The sequence below is a fragment of the Scyliorhinus torazame genome, chromosome 6, assembly GCF_047496885.1.
Source record: "Scyliorhinus torazame isolate Kashiwa2021f chromosome 6, sScyTor2.1, whole genome shotgun sequence".
Taxonomy (NCBI): domain Eukaryota; kingdom Metazoa; phylum Chordata; class Chondrichthyes; order Carcharhiniformes; family Scyliorhinidae; genus Scyliorhinus; species Scyliorhinus torazame.
The window spans coordinates 22,829,173-22,848,777 of record NC_092712.1 but is presented as its reverse complement, the minus strand read 5'-3'; the positions used below and the strand labels follow the sequence as shown (position 1 = coordinate 22,848,777).

The 19,605-nt window shown below is 55.6% G+C and overlaps 1 pseudogene; it reads right to left on the bottom strand.

The window, feature by feature from the left end:
- LOC140425676 (myosin-13-like) overlaps positions 1 to 19,605 on the bottom strand; it is a 249,275-nt pseudogene that overhangs the window by 204,202 nt on the left and 25,468 nt on the right.

The following is a 19,605-nucleotide window of genomic DNA, read 5'->3' as shown; positions in this document are numbered from 1 at the left end:
CCACACACACACCCTCCCACACACAAACCGCCTCCCCACACACACCCCTCCCACGCGCACACACCCTCCCACGCGCACACACCCTCCCACGCGCACACACCCTCCCACGCGCACACACCCTCCCACGCGCGCACACCCTCCCACGCGCGCACACCCTCCCACGCGCGCACACCCTCCCACGCGCGCACACCCTCCCACGCGCGCACACCCTCCCACGCGCACACACCCTCCCACGCGCACACACCCTCCCACGCGCACACACCCTCCCACGCGCACACACCCTCCCACGCGCACACACCCTCCCACGCGCACACACCCTCCCACGCGCACACACCCTCCCACGCGCACACACCCTCCCACGCGCACACACCCTCCCACGCGCACAGACCACCCCTCCACGCACAGACACACACACACACCCTCCCACACACAAACCCCCTCCCCCACACACACAAACCCCCTCCCCCACACACACACACACACCCCTCCCACACACACACCCCTCCCACACACCCCTCCCACACACACACACACACCCCTCCCACACACACACCCTCCCACCCCTCCCACACACACACCCTCCCACACGCACAACCCCCTACCACACGCACACACATTCACATAACACCCCTCCCTCACACACACAGACCCCCCTCTCACACACACCCTGCCTCACACACACACCCTCCCACAAACACAAAGCCCCCCTCCCACACACACACACACCCTCCCACACACACACACACAGACCCCCCAGCACACGCACACACACACCCCTGCCTCACACACACACACCCTGCCTCTCCCACACACACAGACCCCCCAGCACACGTACACACCCCTCCCTCACACACACACACACCCTGCCACACACACACCCTGCCACACACACACACACACACCCTCCCACGCGCACACACCCTCCCACGCGCACACACCCTCCCACGCGCACACACCCTCCCACGCGCACACACCCTCCCACGCGCACACACCCTCCCACGCGCACACACCCTCCCACGCGCACACACCCTCCCACGCGCACACACCCTCCCACGCGCACAGACCACCCCTCCACACACAGACACACACACACACCCTCCCACACACAAACCCCCTCCCCCACACACACAAACCCCCTCCCCCACACACACACACACACACCCCTCCCACACACACACACCCCTCCCACACACCCCTCCCACACACACACCCTCCCACCCCTCCCACACACACCCTCCCACACGCACAACCCCCTACCACACGCACACACATTCACATAACACCCCTCCCTCACACACACAGACCCCCCTCTCACACACACCCTGCCTCACACACACACCCTCCCACACGCACACAAAGCCCCCCTCCCACACACACACACACCCTCCCACACACACACACACACACAGACCCCCCAGCACACGCACACACACACCCCTCCCTCACACACACACACCCTGCCTCTCCCACACACACAGACCCCCCAGCACACGCACACACCCCTCCCTCACACACACACACACACCCTGCCACACACACACCCTGCCACACACACCCTCCCACACACACACACCCTTCAACACCCCCCCACACACACACACACCCCCTACCACACACACACACCCACCACACGCACACAGTCACACACACCCCCCCCTCACACACACACGCCCACGCACACACACCCCTCCTCCCACACACACACCCTCCCACACACACACACACACACCATCCCCCACACACTCTCACACTCACACACTCTCACACTCACACACTCACACACTCTCACACTCTCACACTCTCACACACACACACACATACACACACACACACACACACACCCCTCCACTCCCACATTCACACATCCCCTCCCACACTCACACACCCCCTCCCACACTCACACACCCCCTCCCACACTCACACACCCCCTCCCACACTCACACACCCCCTCCCACACTCACACACCCCCTCCCACACTCACACCCCCCCTCCCACACTCACACACCCCCTCCCACACTCACACACCCCCTCCCACACTCACACCCCCCTCCCACACGCACACACCCCCTCCCACACGCACACACCCCCTCCCACACTCACACCCCCCTCCCACATGCACCACCCCCTCCCACACGCACCCCCCCCTCCCACACAGACACACACACACACTCCCTCACACCACACACCCCCTCCCACCCACACACCCTCCCACATGCACACACACACCATCCCACCCCCCTTCTCACACACACAGACCCCCTCCCACCCCCCCACACACAGACCCCCCTCCCACCCCACCACACACAGACCCCCCCTCCCATCCCCCCCACACACACACACTTCCCACACACACCACCTCCCACATACACACCCACACACACCCCCCACCCCCCACTTCCACCCCCCTCCCACACACACACATAAACTCCGTCACACACACACACACACACACACACACACACACACACACACACACACACACACACACACACACACACACACACACACACACACACACACACACACACACACACACACACACGCTCACACACCCACCCCTCCACTCCCACATTCACACATCCCCTCCCACACTCACACACCCCCTCCCACACTCACACACCCCCTCCCACACTCACACACCCCCTCCCACATGCACCCCCCTCCCACATGCACCCCCCTCCCACACGCACACACCCCCTCCCACACGCACACACCCCCTCCCACACGCACACACCCCCTCCCACACGCACCCCCCCTCCCACACGCACCCCCCCTCCCACACGCACCCCCCCTCCCACACAGACACACACACACACTCCCTCACACCACACACCCCCTCCCACCCACACACCCTCCCACATGCACACCCTCCCACATGCACACACACACCATCCCACCCCCTTCTCACACACACAGACCCCCTCCCACCCCCCCACACACAGACCCCCCCTCCCACCCCACCACACACAGACCCCCCCTCCCATCCCCCCCACACACAGACCCCCCCTCCCACCCCACCACACACAGACCCCCCCTCCCACCCCACCACACACAGACCCCCCCTCCCACCCCACCACACACAGACCCCCCCTCCCATCCCCCCCACACACAGACCCCCCCTCCCATCCCCCCCACACACAGACCCCCCCTCCCATCCCCCCCACACACAGACCCCCCCTCCCATCCCCCCCACCCATCCCCCCCACACACAGACCCCTCCTCCCATCCCCCCCACACACAGACCCCGCTCCCACACACACAGAACACACCCTCCCACACACACACACCCTACCACACACACACACACTACCACACACACACACCCTACCACACACACACACCCTACCACACACACACACCCCCTACCACACGCACACAGTCACACACACACCCCTCCCTCACACACACAGACCCCCCTCTCACACACACAGTCACACACACACACCCCTGCCTCACACACACCCTGCCTCACACACACACATACCCCCCTCCTGCACACACACAAACCCCCCCTCCCACACACACACACACACACCCTCCCTCACACACACACACACACACACCCTCCCTCACAGACCCCCCAGCACACGCACACACCCTGCCACACACACACACCATCCCCCACACACTCTCACACACTCTCACACTCTCACACTCTCACACTCTCACACCCCTCCACTCCCACATTCACACATCCCCTCCCACACTCACACACCCCCTCCCACACTCACACACCCCCTCCCACACTCACACACCCCCTCCCACACTCACACACCCCCTCCCACACTCACACACCCCCTCCCACACTCACACACCCCCTCCCACACTCACACACCCCCTCCCACACGCACACACCCCCTCCCACACGCACACACCCCCTCCCACACTCACACCCCCCTCCCACATGCACCCCCCCTCCCACACGCACCCCCCCCCTCCCACACAGACACACACACACACTCCCTCACACCACACACCCCCTCCCACCCACACACCCTCCCACATGCACACACACACCATCCCACCCCCCTTCTCACACACACAGACCCCCTCCCACCCCCCCACACACAGACCCCCCCTCCCACCCCACCACACACAGACCCCCCCTCCCATACCCCCCACACACACACACTTCCCACACACACCACCTCCCACATACACACCCCCCACCCCCCACTTCCACCCCCCTCCCACACACACACATAAACTCCGTCACACACACACACACACACACACACACACACACACACACACACATACATACACATACACATACACACACACACACACACACACACACACACACACACACCCTCCCACACGCTCACACACCCACCCCTCCACTCCCACATTCACACATCCCCTCCCACACTCACACACCCCCTCCCACACTCACACACCCCCTCCCACACTCACACACCCCCTCCCACACTCACACCCCCCCTCCCACATGCACCCCCCTCCCACATGCACCCCCCTCCCACACGCACACACCCCCTCCCACACGCACACACCCCCTCCCACATGCACCCCCCCTCCCACACGCACCCCCCCTCCCACACGCACCCCCCCTCCCACACGCACCCCCCCTCCCACACAGACACACACACACACTCCCTCACACCACACACCCCCTCCCACCCACACACCCTCCCACATGCACACCCTCCCACATGCACACACACACCATCCCACCCCCCTTCTCACACACACAGACCCCCTCCCACCCCCCCACACACAGACCCCCCCTCCCACCCCACCACACACAGACCCCCCCTCCCATCCCCCCCACACACAGACCCCCCCTCCCACCCCACCACACACAGACCCCCCCTCCCACCCCACCACACACAGACCCCCCCTCCCACCCCACCACACACAGACCCCCCCTCCCATCCCCCCCACACACAGACCCCCCCTCCCATCCCCCCCACACACAGACCCCCCCTCCCATCCCCCCCACACACAGACCCCCCCTCCCATCCCCCCCACACACAGACCCCTCCTCCCATCCCCCCCACACACAGACCCCGCTCCCACACACACAGAACACACCCTCCCACACACACACACCCTACCACACACACACACTACCACACACACACACCCTACCACACACACACACCCTACCACACACACACACCCCCTACCACACGCACACAGTCACACACACACCCCTCCCTCACACACACAGACCCCCCTCTCACACACACAGTCACACACACACACCCCTTCCTCACACACACCCTGCCTCACACACACACATACCCCCCTCCTGCACACACACAAACCCCCCCTCCCACACACACACACACACACCCTCCCTCACACACACACACACACACACCCTCCCTCACAGACCCCCCAGCACACGCACACACCCTGCCACACACATACACCCTCCCACACACACACACGCTCCCACACACACACACGCTCCCACACACACACACGCTCCCACACACACACCCTCCAACACCCCCCCCCACACACACACACAGTCACACACACACCCCTCCCACACACACCCCCCTCCCACACACACACCCCATCCCACACACACATACACACACCCTGCCACACGCACACACACAGTCACACACACACCCCTCCCTCACACACACCCTCCCTCACACACACACCCTCCCACACACACACACCCTCCCACACACACACACCCTCCCACACACACACACCCTCCCACACACACACACCCTCCCACACACACACACCCTCCCACACACACACACACCCTCCCACACAAACAGACCCCCTACCACACGCACACACACAATCACACACACACCCCTCCCTCTCACACGCACACCCTCACACACAGAGTCACACACACACCCCTCCCTCACACCACACACACCTTCACACCACACACACACCCTCCCACACACACAGACCCCCCTCTCACACACACAGACCCTCCCACACACACACAGACCCTCCCACACACACGCACACCCTCCCACACACACGCACACCCTCCCACATCCTCCCACATGCACGCACACACACTCCCCTCCCTCTCACACACACTCCCCTCCCTCTCACACACACACCCCTCCCTCACACACAGACCCCCTACCACACGCGCGCGCACACACAGTCACACACCCCTCCCTCACACACATACACACACTCCCACACACACACACCCTCCCCCACGTACATACCCTCTCCCACCAGGATTGCACTCCACCCACCGGGAGTCCCTCCCCAACCGAGCGCCCCTCCCCCACCGAGCGCCCCACTCCCACAGAGAGACCCTCCCCACAGGGAGACCCTCCCCCACTGAAAGACCCCTCCCCCACTGAGAGACCCCCTCCCTCACTGAAAGACCGCTCCCCCACAGAAAGCCCTGTTACCCCCACAAAGAGTCCACTCCCCCCCACAGAGAGACCCTCCCCCTCATAAAGCACCATCCCCACACAGAGAGACCCTCCCCAAAGAGAGAACACAGACAGAGAGTCCATCCCCACTGTATCCCACTCTGATTGGACGTGGTGCCTCTCTCTGATTGGATGCGGTACCTCACTCTGATTGGATGAAGTATCTCACTCTGATTGGATGCGGTGCCTCACTCTGATTGGATGCGGTGCCTCACTCTGATTGGATGCGGTGCCTCACTCTGACTGGATGCGGTGCCTCACTCTGATTGGATGTGGTGCCTCACTCTGATTGGATGCGGTGCCTCACTCAGACTGGATGCGGTGCCTCACTCTGATTGGATGAGGAGCCTCACTGTGATTGGATGTGGTGCCTCACTCTGATTGGAGGAGGTGCCTCACTCTGACTGGATGCGGTGCCTCACTCTGATTGGATGTGGTGCCTCACTGTGATTGGATGTGGCGCCTCACTCTGATTGGAGGAGGTGCCTCACTCTGACTGGATGCGGTGCCTCACTCTGATTGGATGTGGTGCCTCACTGTGATTGGATGTGGCGCCTCACTCTGATTGGAGGAGGTGCCTCACTCTGACTGGATGCGGTGCCTCACTCTGATTGGATGCGGTGCCTCACTCTGATTGGATGCGGTGCCTCACTCTGACTGGATGTGGTGCCTCACTCTGATTGGATGCGGTGCCTCACTCTGACTGGATGCGGTGCCTCACTCTGTTTGGATGCGGTGCCTCACTCTGATTGGATGCGGTGCCTCACTCTGATTGGATGCGGTGCCTCACTCTGACTGGATGCGGTGCCTCACTCTGATTGGATGCGGTGCCTCACTCTGATTGGATGCGGTGCCTCACTCTGATTGGATGCGGTGCCTCACTCTGACTGGATGCGGTGCCTCACTCTGATTGGATGCGGTGCCTCACTCTGATTGGATGCGTTGCCTCACTCTGACTGGATGTGGTGCCTCACTCTGATTGGACGCAGTGCCTCACTCTGATTGGATGTGGTGCCTCACTCTGATTGGATGCGGTGCCTCACTCTGACTGGATGCGGTGCCTCACTCTGACTGGATGCGGTGCCTCACTCTGATTGGATGCGGTGCCTCACTCTGATTGGATGCGGTGCCTCACTCTGATTGGATGCGGTGCCTCACTCTGATTGGATGCGGTGCCCCACTCTGATTGGATGTGGTGCCTCACTCTGATTGGACGCAGTGCCTCACTCTGATTGGATGCGGTGCCTCCCTCTGATTGGATGCGGTGCCCCACTCTGATTGGATGTGGTGCCTCACTCTGATTGGACGCAGTGCCTCCCTCTGATTGGATGCGGTGCCCCACTCTGATTGGATGTTGTGCCTCACTCTGATTGGATGCGGTGCCCCACTCTGATTGGATGTGGTGCCTCACTCTGATTGGATGCGGTGCCTCCCTCTGATTGGATGTGGTGCCTCACTCTGATTGGATGCGGTGCCTCCCTCTGATTGGATGCGGTGCCTCCCTCTGATTGGATGTGGTGCCTCACTCTGACTGGATGCGGTGCCTCACTCTGATTGGATGCGGTGCCCCACTCTGATTGGATGTGGTGCCTCACTCTGATTGGATGCGGTGCCTCCCTCTGATTGGATGCGGTGCCCCACTCTGATTGGATGTTGTGCCTCACTCTATTCCAGGAGACTTCAAAATGGACGATTTTAAATATACTGAGAATAATGTATCACTGAAACCGATTTCTCAGGCTACTTACGTGATCAACATGGATTGGTTCTGGCGATCTGGAATCAAAAAGAACATTGATTCAGAAATTTTTCAAACCTTCCCATATCAACATCAAACGTGACGGTGCCTTGATCTACGGGAAGGGAGGGGCCACAAACTCCAAAAGACACCAAATGCAGAAATCATGTTGGTTTTAACGGCAGAATCACATTAACGTCATGCAATTCTGTCTCCTTTGGAGACAGTCCCCAGTCCTTGGGAAGTGGGGGTTAGGGTGGCGGGGTATGGGGAGAGGCCAGTGATCAGTGTTTGAGGATGGTGTTGTGGAGATTGGCAATCAGGATAGAGGGGTAGGTTTGGACTGGGGGTGGGTGCGGAACCTTAATTGAGGGGCCTGGGAATATCGCCCCCAGTCCTCCTGAGTCGCAAGAAGTGCATCCCTAAGATATCTTGGAAATATATGTAGCATGAGTTAACTTCTAAAAGTCCTCTGTATGGGAGGACTGTGGGATACTTAGGTGTGTGGTCTACTGCAGTTTGTTGTGGCCTCTTTAACCTGACCCTCCAGCCCATCCACCTCCCCTGCCCCTCAGCAGGGACAAATATCAAGGCCGATAGTATGGACAAAATAAAAGCAGCTTCGCCAAATTCTAGACGATCCCCTGAGTTCAGCACAACCAGGAGGAAGAGGCTCCCGTTCCTACGTCGGGAAGGGTCCCCAGACGGATTCAGGGAAAGATTCCCATTCCTGTTTGGAAAGAGAATCCCAGACCGATTGAGAGAGGGATTCGCACCCCTGTTGGGGGGGGAGATTCCCATTCCTGTTTGGGAATGGGGGAGGAGTGTTCCCGTTCTCGGTTTACTCCGTGTGGCATTAAGAAGTAACTGAGTGCCCACGGATGCAACAAAGCCCGCGGGAACTGGCATCGTACCAGCTGTCGCGCTGAACACCTGCCCACCAGCTGCTCTTTAGCCAATCTACATAGAGCTTACCAGGCAGAAACAGTCCATTTGGCACTTACACTCCAGAATCTTCTGTTCCCCTCTTCCTCATGTACTTTCCCAACTTTCCCGAAATGCATCAATGCTTTATTCACCTCAAACATTCCCTTTGGCAGCAGTTTCTTCCTTCTGACCCCTGTCTGGCTAATGAAATCCTCCTGAAATCCTTTCTGGAATTATTAATAATTGTCTTCGATTCAGCTCCTCACAGTTTGGCCATCCCCAGAAGTATAAACATCTATTCTATGTCTACCCTCTCAAACTCTCATTATCTTAAAGACCTCTGTTATACCACCCCTCGGTCTCCCCTTTCTGGAGTAAAGAGCCCCAGACGGTCCTGATAAGTCTAACCTCTCCATTTGGTATTGTCCTTGTAAATCCCCCGGGGTTTAGAAAAATGACAGGTGATCTCACTGAAATGTAAACGGGGCTTGATAGGGTAGATGCTGAAAGATTGGCCGGGATTTTCCATTTGGGAGACTTCGGGCTGGATTCTCTGATTGCCGATGCCAAAATTGCATTCGGCGATTGGCCAGAGAACCTGTTTTGACGCCGAGATCGTGGGCGCCGTTTTGCGGACGCTCCGCTCCTGCCACAATGGCACCATCGGTAAGTACACCGCACGCTGTTGAGACGCCCTCAGAACCTCACCTGAAGGCCCTCCCCCGATTCTCTGCACCCGATGGGCCGACTTCCCGACGGCGTGGGGCGCGCGTGCTCTCGGTTTTCGGAGACCTCGCGTGGTGACAGCACCGCCACAGTCGGGGAGGGGGGGGGTCATTCCGCTGGCTAGAGGGGGGGGGGGCTTCAGTGGGGGCTGGGGGAACTGGTGGGAGTTGGTCCGGGGGTGCTGAGGAGGGTTACAGAGGGGACACTATCTGGCATGTCGGGCCCACGCGTGGCGGCGCCATGTTGTATGATGCGATCGCCGCAGGTCGCCACTGTACGCATGCGCGGCCATGGACAATTCTCCATCCATATCTGCAGGTAAAGCTGGGGGCTTTACGTGGCGTGGCTGCTTACAGATCAAAGATTAAACCCAGCTGTCTGTTTTTCTCTTTCCAGGAATTGATAGTGCTACTTCCTGTGTCTGAGCCAGAAGGTGTATGGCCCAGGTGAGTGTTATAGCAGTGTTTCTTTTCTGTATTTTGTTTAACACTGGATTCTCTGCCCGGTCGCTAATCCCACTTCCGACGCTGTGAAACGGCGAATCCAACCATTGTTTCCATTGGCTGGAACACAGGGCATGGTCTCAGGGTCAGGGGTCAAACATAAGAACTGAGCTGAGGGGAAATTTCCTCACTCAAAGGGTCGTGAATCTTTATAATTCTTCACATAAGAGATTTGTTCTTCCTCCATTGTTAAATATACTCAAAGCAAAGATAGATATGGAATCAAGGGATATGAGCCATGGAGGAAGGGGAGGGAATGCCAAATGTTGTTCTAGCTGCCATGCCCCAGAACATGCACTTCATGTTCATAATTTTACAAGTGGCCTGAGCTCATGTGGAAGCTTCTGGAACTGTCTCTGAATCATTTGCAACAAAAACTGACGAACTGTTAAGATGGCCACCAGGGGTCAGGTGACTCTTGCTTATTGAACACAGATGACCACGCCCCCCCCAAATTCCCGAATTTAATAACCTTGGGCACTTCCCCCGGAATGGGTTGACCGAGGTGAATGCTATCAGTAGAATTCCTACCTGCCATTGTTCGAAGCTTATTCGTACAAGAGCAATGGAATTTATGTCTCCAGGTTTGCAATTCAACAGAAGAAAGCTGATAGGTGATGAGACAAATTATCCGCAAGTTAAATTTGAAAAACCACCATCTATTTCCTATTGTATGTCAGTGATGTTTTTAAATGTAAGTTAATCTGGGTGGACAATGCCAATGATCGTGGCTTCTGATATTGGGCTGGTTTGGATTTGTTTATTGTCACGTGTACTGAGGTTTAGTGAAAAGTATTTTTATGAGAGCAGCTCAAACAGATCATTAAATACATGAGAAGAAAAGAAAAGTGTAGAAAAATAAAAGTGGGCAGCTCGGTAGCACAGTGGTCAGCACTGTTGCTTCACCGCTCCAGGGTCGCAGGTTCGATTCCCGGCTTGGGTCACTGTCTGTGCGGAGTCTGCACGTCCTCCCCGTGTGTGCGTGGGTTTCCTCCGGGTGCTCCGGTTTCCTCCCACAGTCCAAAGACGGGCAGGTTAGGTGGATTGGCCATTGCTAAATTGCCCTTAGTGCCCAAAAAAGGTTGGCTGGGGTTACTGAGTTACGGGGGTAGGGTGGAGGCGTGGACTTAAGGTGAGTGTTAAAGCAGTGTTTATTTACAAGGGCCAGTGCAGACGCGATGGGCTGAATGGCCTCCTTCTGCACTGTAAATTCTATGATAATCAGGTCAGTCCATAAGAGGTCGTTTAGGAGTCTGGCAACATCGGGGAAGAAGCTGTTTTTGAATCTGTTTGTGCGTGTTCTCAGACTTCTGTATCTCCTGAGATCCTTTATTATCGAAAGAAACAGAAAAGACCCGGGAAGATTGTCGAAGAACACGGATAGGACAAGAGCTGCAGAGAAAGACTGTGCCATCTTTGCCTTTTGAGAACTATCGGTCGTCAGCCAGTTGGACTTAGCTACAATTCACTAAGCAGCCAAAGTATTTAATCTATCAATCTCCACCTTAAACATAAGGCACAATTAAACATAGGTGAGTAACCCTTTCCATTTATCCAGCAGGCAGCTCGAGGACACCGGAGCTGCTGCCCCAGTACTTGGGAGAGGGGCCTTCCGGGGGGGGTCTGGAGGGATCGAGATTGGGCTCACCCTTGGGCCGGGGGAAGGTGAGGGGCTTTGTGCCTGTGAGGCCTTTAAGCCATCTCGAAATATTGTGGCAAGCCACAACAACAGCTGCAGCCTGTCTGTCCAACCAAGCTCTCCCAGGACAGAGCTTCTCTCCTGAAAATTATTTTCACCCCCTTTGACTGTGAGCGACCTCTAGCTTCACAGCTGAAGACTATTTCAAATGAGGAATTAGTCTTGTTAATTGTGGGAACAGTTCATGCTCTTGAACTCTCAAGTGCCTCCTCAAAGACACAGGTGCCATGTCTCAGAGGGTGATTAGTGCACTGGATGTCTGAACCGTAGGCCTGAACTCGAGGAGTGTCAGCACCCACAGAGGCAGCAGCCAACAATCAAACACTAAAGAATGGGGCTTCAGCACTGGGGACCCCCTCACAGCCAAAGGGGAAGCGTCTGGGCAAACTGAAAGGCCTGAAGGTGGATAAATCACCTGGACCGGATGGACACACCCCAGGGTTCTAAAAGAGATAGCTGAGGAGATTGTGGAGGAATTGGTGGCGATCTTTCAGGAATCACTGGAAGCAGGAAGGGTTCCAGAGGACTGGAAAGTGGCTAATGTAACACCCCTGTTTAAGAAGGGAGGGAGCGGGACTTCCGGGTGCGGCGATGACCAGCTGAGTCGCACGTTTCGGCAGCTCCCGGTGAAACGGACTTTTGGGCTCTTGATAGGAGCCCCAACGGCAATTTTGACGGCTAAAAACACTGTGCGGTAAACCAGAAGGGAATCCCCCCTGGATACAGATGAAAAAAGGAGGAGAAAGTGGCCGGATTGCAGTGGGTCCTTTAGAACAGCGGCAAGGAAGGCAAGCAAAAACCAAGATGGCGTCGGAAGGTGGCAGTTTAACATGGGGCCCTGAACAACAAGAGTTCTTGAAATGCTGCGTGGAAGAGCTCAAAAAGGAAATGAAGAAAGAGCTGTTGGCCCCGATACTGCAGGCGATCGAAGGGCTAAAGGAGGAACAAAAGACCCAGGAGCGGGAGCTTCGGGTCGTGAAGGCAAAGGCAGCCGAGAATGAGGACGACATACAGGGCCTGGTGGTGAAGACGGAGACGCATGAGGCACATCAGAAACGATGTGTGGAAAGGTTGGAGGCACTGGAGAACAACGCAAGGAGGAACAACCAGAGGATTCTTGGTCTTCCTGAAGGTGCGGAGGGAGCGGACGTCGGGGCGTATGTGAGCACGATGCTGCACTCGTTAATGGGAGCGGAGGCCCCGGCGGGTCTGTTGGAGGTGGAGGGAGCATACCGAGTGATGGCGCGAGGACCGAGAGCAGGAGAAATTCCCAGAGCCATAGTGGTGAGATTCCTCCGTTTTAAGGATAGAGAAATGGTCCTTAGATGGGCAAAGAAAACTCGGAGCAGTAAATGGGAGAACGCGATGATCCGCGTTTATCAAGACTGGAGTGCGGAGGTGGCGAGAAGGAGGGCGAGCTTTAATCGGGCCAAGGCGGTGCTTCATAAAAAGAAGATAAAATTTGGAATGCTGCAACCGGCAAGACTGTGGGTCACATATCGAGGGAGGCACCACTACTTTGAGACGGCGGATGAAGCGTGGACTTTTATTGTGGAAGAAAAACTGGAATGAGCGGGTTATTAAAAAGAACGTTTGAACAAAGTGGTGGGGCGAATGTGGGGGGCGAAGAGGGGGGTTAAAAAGGGGGGAAAGAGGAGTTTTATGTACTAATCCTGCGATGTGGTAACTTTTCTCTCTTCCACAGGTGGTGATGGGGGGAGGAGGGGAGGTGGAGGAGATGGGGCGTTGGCCATTGGGGGTGGGGCCAAGGGAGAAGCGAAGGCTTGGTTCCCGCGCTATGATAATCATGGCGGGAATAGAGAAGCAGGAAGGAGGTGCGAGCCGAGGTCACGGGGGGAAGCTGAGGTCGGCCAGAGTTTGCTGACTTCTGGGAGCAACATGGGGGGAGTAATTACGCTAGCGGGGGATCTAGCGGGGGGGGTGGGAGGGGGGAATTACTGGGTTGCTGCTGCTGGGGAGAGGGGGGAGCTGGTATGGGAGGGGATGGGCGGGGCGGCACCGCCTGGGGGAGATACAGCTGCGTAGGAACCGGATGAGGAGCTGGAAAAAGGGGATGGCTAATCGACAAGGGGGGGGGAGGAAGCCCCCCAACCCGGCTGATCACGTGGAACGTGAGAGGGCTGAATGGGCCGATAAAGAGGGCACGGGTACTGGCACACCTTAAGAAACTTAAGGCAGATGTGGTTATGTTACAGGAAACGCACCTGAGACTGATAGACCAGGTTAGGCTACGCAAAGGATGGGTGGGGCAGGTGTTCCATTCGGGGCTAGATGCGAAAAACAGGGGGGTGGCTATATTAGTGGGGAAGCGGGTAATGTTCGAGGCAAAGACTATAGTGGCGGATAACGGGGGCAGATACGTGATGGTGAGTGGCAAACTACAGGGGGAGACGGTGGTTTTGGTAAACGTATATGCCCCGAACTGGGATGATGCCAATTTTATGAGGCGGATGCTAGGACGCATTCCGGACCTAGAGATGGGAAAGCTGATAATGGGGGGAGATTTTAATACGGTGTTGGAACCAGGGCTGGATAGGTCGAAGTCCAGGACTGGAAGGAGGCTGGCAGCAGCCAAGGTGCTTAAAGATTTTATGGAGCAGATGGGAGGTGTAGACCCGTGGAGATTTAGCAGACCTAGGAGTAAGGAGTTCTCGTTTTCCTCCTATGTCCATAAAGTCTACTCGCGAATAGACTTTTTTGTGCTGGGAAGGGCGTTGATCCCGAAGGTGAGGGGAACGGAGTATACGGCTATAGCCATTTCTGATCACGCTCCACACTGGGTAGACTTGGAGATAGGGGAGGAAACAGGAGGGCGCCCACCCTGGAGAATGGACATGGGACTAATGGCAGATGAGGGGGTGTGTCTAAGGGCGAGGGGGTGCATTGAAAAGTACTTGGAACTCAATGATAATGGGGAGGTCCAGGTGGGAGTGGTCTGGGAGGCGTTGAAGGCGGTGGTTAGAGGGGAGCTGATATCAATAAGGGCACATAAAGGGAAGCAGGAGAGTAAGGAACGGGAGCGGTTGCTGCAAGAACTTTTGAGGGTGGACAGACAATATGCGGAAGCACCGGAGGAGGGACTGTACAGGGAAAGGCAAAGGCTACATGTAGAATTTGACTTGCTGACTACGGGCACTGCAGAGGCACAATGGAGGAAGGCACAGGGTGTACAGTACGAATATGGGGAGAAGGCGAGCAGGTTGCTGGCACACCAATTGAGGAAAAGGGGAGCAGCGAGGGAAATAGGGGGAGTGAGGGATGAGGAAGGAGAGATGGAGCGGGGAGCGGAGAGAGTGAATGGAGTGTTCAAGACATTTTATAAAAAATTATATGAAGCTCAACCCCCGGATGGGAGGGAGAGAATGATGGGCTTCTTGGATCGGCTGGAATTTCCCAAGGTGGAAGAGCAGGAAACGGTGGGACTGAGAGCACAGATCGAGGTAGAAGAAGTGGTGAAAGGAATTAGGAGCATGCAGGCGGGAAAGGCTCCGGGACCGGATGGATTCCCAGTCGAATTCTATAGAAAATATGTGGACTTGCTCGCCCCGGTATTGACGAGGACCTTTAATGAGGCAAAGGAAAGGGGACAACTGCCCCCGACTATGTCTGAAGCAACGATATCGCTTCTCTTAAAGAAGGAAAAGGACCCGCTACAATGCGGGTCCTATAGACCTATTTCCCTCCTAAATGTAGATGCCAAGATCCTGGCCAAGGTAATGGCAATGAGAATAGAGGAATGTGTCCCGGGGGTGGTCCACGAGGACCAAACTGGGTTTGTGAAGGGGAGACAGCTGAACACGAATATACGGAGGCTGTTAGGGGTAATGATGATGGCCCCACCAGAGGGGGAAACAGAGATAGTAGTGGCGATGGATGCCGAGAAAGCATTTGATAGAGTGGAGTGGGATTATTTGTGGGAGGTGTTGAGGAGATTTGGTTTTGGAGAGGGGTATGTTAGATGGGTGCAGCTGTTGTATAGGGCCCCCGATGGCGAGCGTGGTCACGAATGGACGGGGATCTGCATATTTTCGGCTCCATAGAGGGACAAGGCAGGGATGCCCTCTGTCCCCATTATTGTTTGCACTGGCGATTGAGCCCCTGGCGATAGCGTTGAGGGGTTCCAAGAAGTGGAGGGGCGTACTTAGAGGAGGAGAAGAACACCGGGTATCTTTGTATGCGGACGATTTGCTACTATACGTGGCAGACCCGGCGGAGGGGATGCCAGAAATAATGCGGATACTTGGGGAGTTTGGGGATTTTTCAGGGTATAAATTGAACATGGAGAAAAGTGAGTTGTTTGTGGTGCATCCAGGGGAGCAGAGTAGAGAAATAGAGGACCTACCGTTGAGGAAGGTAACAAGGGACTTTCGTTACCTGGGGATCCAGATAGCCAAGAATTGGGGTACATTGCATAGGTTAAATTTAACGTGGTTGGTGGAACAAATGGAGGAGGATTTCAAGAGATGGGATATGGTATCCCTGTCACTGGCAGGGAGGGTGCAGGCGGTTAAGATGGTGGTCCTCCCGAGATTCCTCTTTGTCTTTCAGTGCCTCCCGGTGGTGATCACGAAGGCTTTTTTAAAAAGGATTGAAAAGAGCATCATGGGTTTTGTGTGGGCCGGGAAGACCCCGAGAGTGAGGAAGGGATTCTTACAGCGTAGCAGGGATGGTGGGGGCTGGCACTACCGAGCCTAAGTGAGTATTATTGGGCCGCTAATATTTCAATGGTGAGTAAGTGGATGGGAGAGGAGGAGGGAGCGGTGTGGAAGAGATTAGAGAGGGCGTCCTGTCGGGGGACTAGCCTACAGGCTATGGTGACAGCCCCATTGCCGTTCTCACCGAGGAACTACACCACAAGCCCGGTGGTGGTGGCTACACTGAAGATTTGGGGACAGTGGAGACGGCATAGGGGAAAGACTGGAGCCTTGGGGGGGTCCCCGATAAGAAACAACCATAGGTTTGCCCCGGGGGGAATGGATGGGGGATATGGAATGTGGCAAAGAGCAGGAATAACGCAACTGAAAGATCTGTTTGTGGATGGGAAGTTCGCGAGTCTGGGAGCGCTGACCGAGAAATATGGGTTGCCCCAAGGGAATGCATTCAGGTATATGCAACTGAGGGCTTTTGCGAGGCAACAGGTGAGGGAATTCCCGCAGCTCCCGACACAAGAGGTGCAGGACAGAGTGATCTCAAAGACATGGGTGGGGGATGGTAAGGTGTCAGATATATATAGGGAAATGAGGGACGAAGGGGAGACTATGGTAGATGAACTAAAAGGGAAATGGGAAGAAGAGCTGGGGGAGGAGATCGAGGAGGGGCTGTGGGCAGATGCCCTAAGCAGGGTAAACTCGTCGTCCTCGTGTGCCAGGCTAAGCCTGATTCAGTTTAAGGTATTACACAGGGCGCATATGACTGGAGCACGGCTCAGTAAATTTTTTGGGGTGGAGGATAGGTGTGCGAGGTGCTCGAGAAGCCCAGCGAATCATACCCATATGTTTTCGTCATGCCCGGCACTACAGGGGTTTTGGATGGGGGTGACAAAGGTGCTTTCAAAAGTAGTGGGGGTCCGGGTCGAACCAAGCTGGGGGTTGGCTATATTTGGGGTTGCACAAGAGCCGGGAGTGCAGGAGGCGAGAGAGGCCGATGTTTTTGGCCTTTGCGTCCCTAGTAGCCCGGCGCAGGATATTGTTAATGTGGAAAGAAGCCAAGCCCCCGGGGGTGGAGACCTGGATAAATGACATGGCGGGGTTTATAAAGCTAGAGCGGATTAAGTTCGTTCTAAGGGGGTCGGCTCAAGGGTTCACCAGGCGGTGGCAACCGTTCGTCGAATACCTCGCAGAAAGATAGATGGAATGGAAAAAAGAAGGCAGCAGCAGCAGCCCAGGATCGGGGGTGGGGGGTGAGGGAGGGGGGGGGGGGGTGGGGTGGGGGGGTGTGAGGGGGGGGGGGAGGGGGGGGGCGGGGAGGGGGGGTGGAGGAGGAACCAGAAGGACTCTCAGGGTTGTTAATATATACTGTATAATATGTATAGGGTCGTTGCGACAGATAATTATATATTGGACTGTTAAATTATATTTTTGGAGAGTGTTACTTGTGATAAGGCAGTTGCCAATTAGGGTTAGTTTTCATTTTTGTTATTTATTATTTATTCATTTTTTGTTTATAAAATAGGTCATTGTTATTTGTGTTGTTATAATATTGTGTAAAGGATGCACAATGTACTGTGTTGGTTGACCAAAAATTTTCAATAAAATATTTATTAAAAGAAAAAGAAGGGAGGGAGCAGAAGATGGGAAATTATAGGCCAGTTAGCCTGACTTCGGTCATTGGTAAGATTTTAGAGTCCATTATTAAAGAGGAGCAGAATTAGGCCACTCGGCCCATCGCGTCTGCTTTGCCATTCAATCATGGCTGAAATGTTTCTCATCCGCATTCTCCTCATAACCCCTGATTAATCAAGAACCTATCTATCTCTGTCTTAAAGACACTCAGTGATTTGGCCTCCACAGCCTTCTGCGGCAAAGTGCTCCACAGATGACAGTCTAATCCCCGTTTGAATGCTTCGATTGAACCTGCCTCCACCACACTCTCACGCAGGGTGTTCCAGAACCTAACTGCACACTGCAAGTTTGTCCTCATTTCTCTTTTGCCAAATAATGACAGGCCACACCTCTGCGGCAAAGAGTTGCACAGATTCACCAGCCTCTGGCTGAAGAAATTCCTCCTCATCTCTGTTTTAAAGGATCGTCCCTTTAATCTGAGACTGTGCCCTCTGGTTCTAGTTTTTCCTACTACTGGAAACATCCTCTCCACGTCCACTCTATCCAGGCCTCGCAGTATCCTGTAAGTTTCAATAAGATTCCCCCCCCACCCCCCCCCCCCCCCCCCCCCCTCCCGCACCCTTTTAAACTCCAATGAGTACAGACCCAGAGTCCTCAACCGTTCCTCATATGACAAGCTCTTCATTCCAGGGATCATTCTAGTGAACCTCCTCTGGACCCTTTCCAAGGCCAGCACATCCTTCCTTAGATACGGGGCCCAAAACTGCTCACAACACTCCAAATGGGGTCTGTCCAGCGCCTTATATACTCTCAGAGGTACATACCTGGTCTTGTATTCTAGTCCTCTCGACCTTGAATGCTAACATTGCATTTGCCTTCTTAACTGCCGACTGAACCTGCACATTAACCTTAGGAGAATCGTGAACAAGGACTCCCAAGTCCCTTTGTGCTTCTGATTTCCGAAGCATCTTCCCATTTAGAAAATAGTCGAGGTCTCCATTTCTCCTTCCAAAGTGCACAACCTCACATTTTTCCACATTGTATTCCATCTGCCACTTATTGCCCACTCTCCTAGCCTGTCCAAGTCTTTCTGCAGCCCCCTTGCTTACTCACTACTACCTGTCCCTCTACAGATCTTTGTATCATCTGCAAACGTAGCAACAGTGCCTTCAGTTCCTTCCTCCAGATCATTAATGTATATTGTGAAAAGTTGTGGTCCCAGCACAGATCCCTGAGTCACACCACTAGTCACCGGCTGTCATCCTGAAAAAGACCCCATTATCCCCACTCTCTGTCTTCTGCCAGTCAG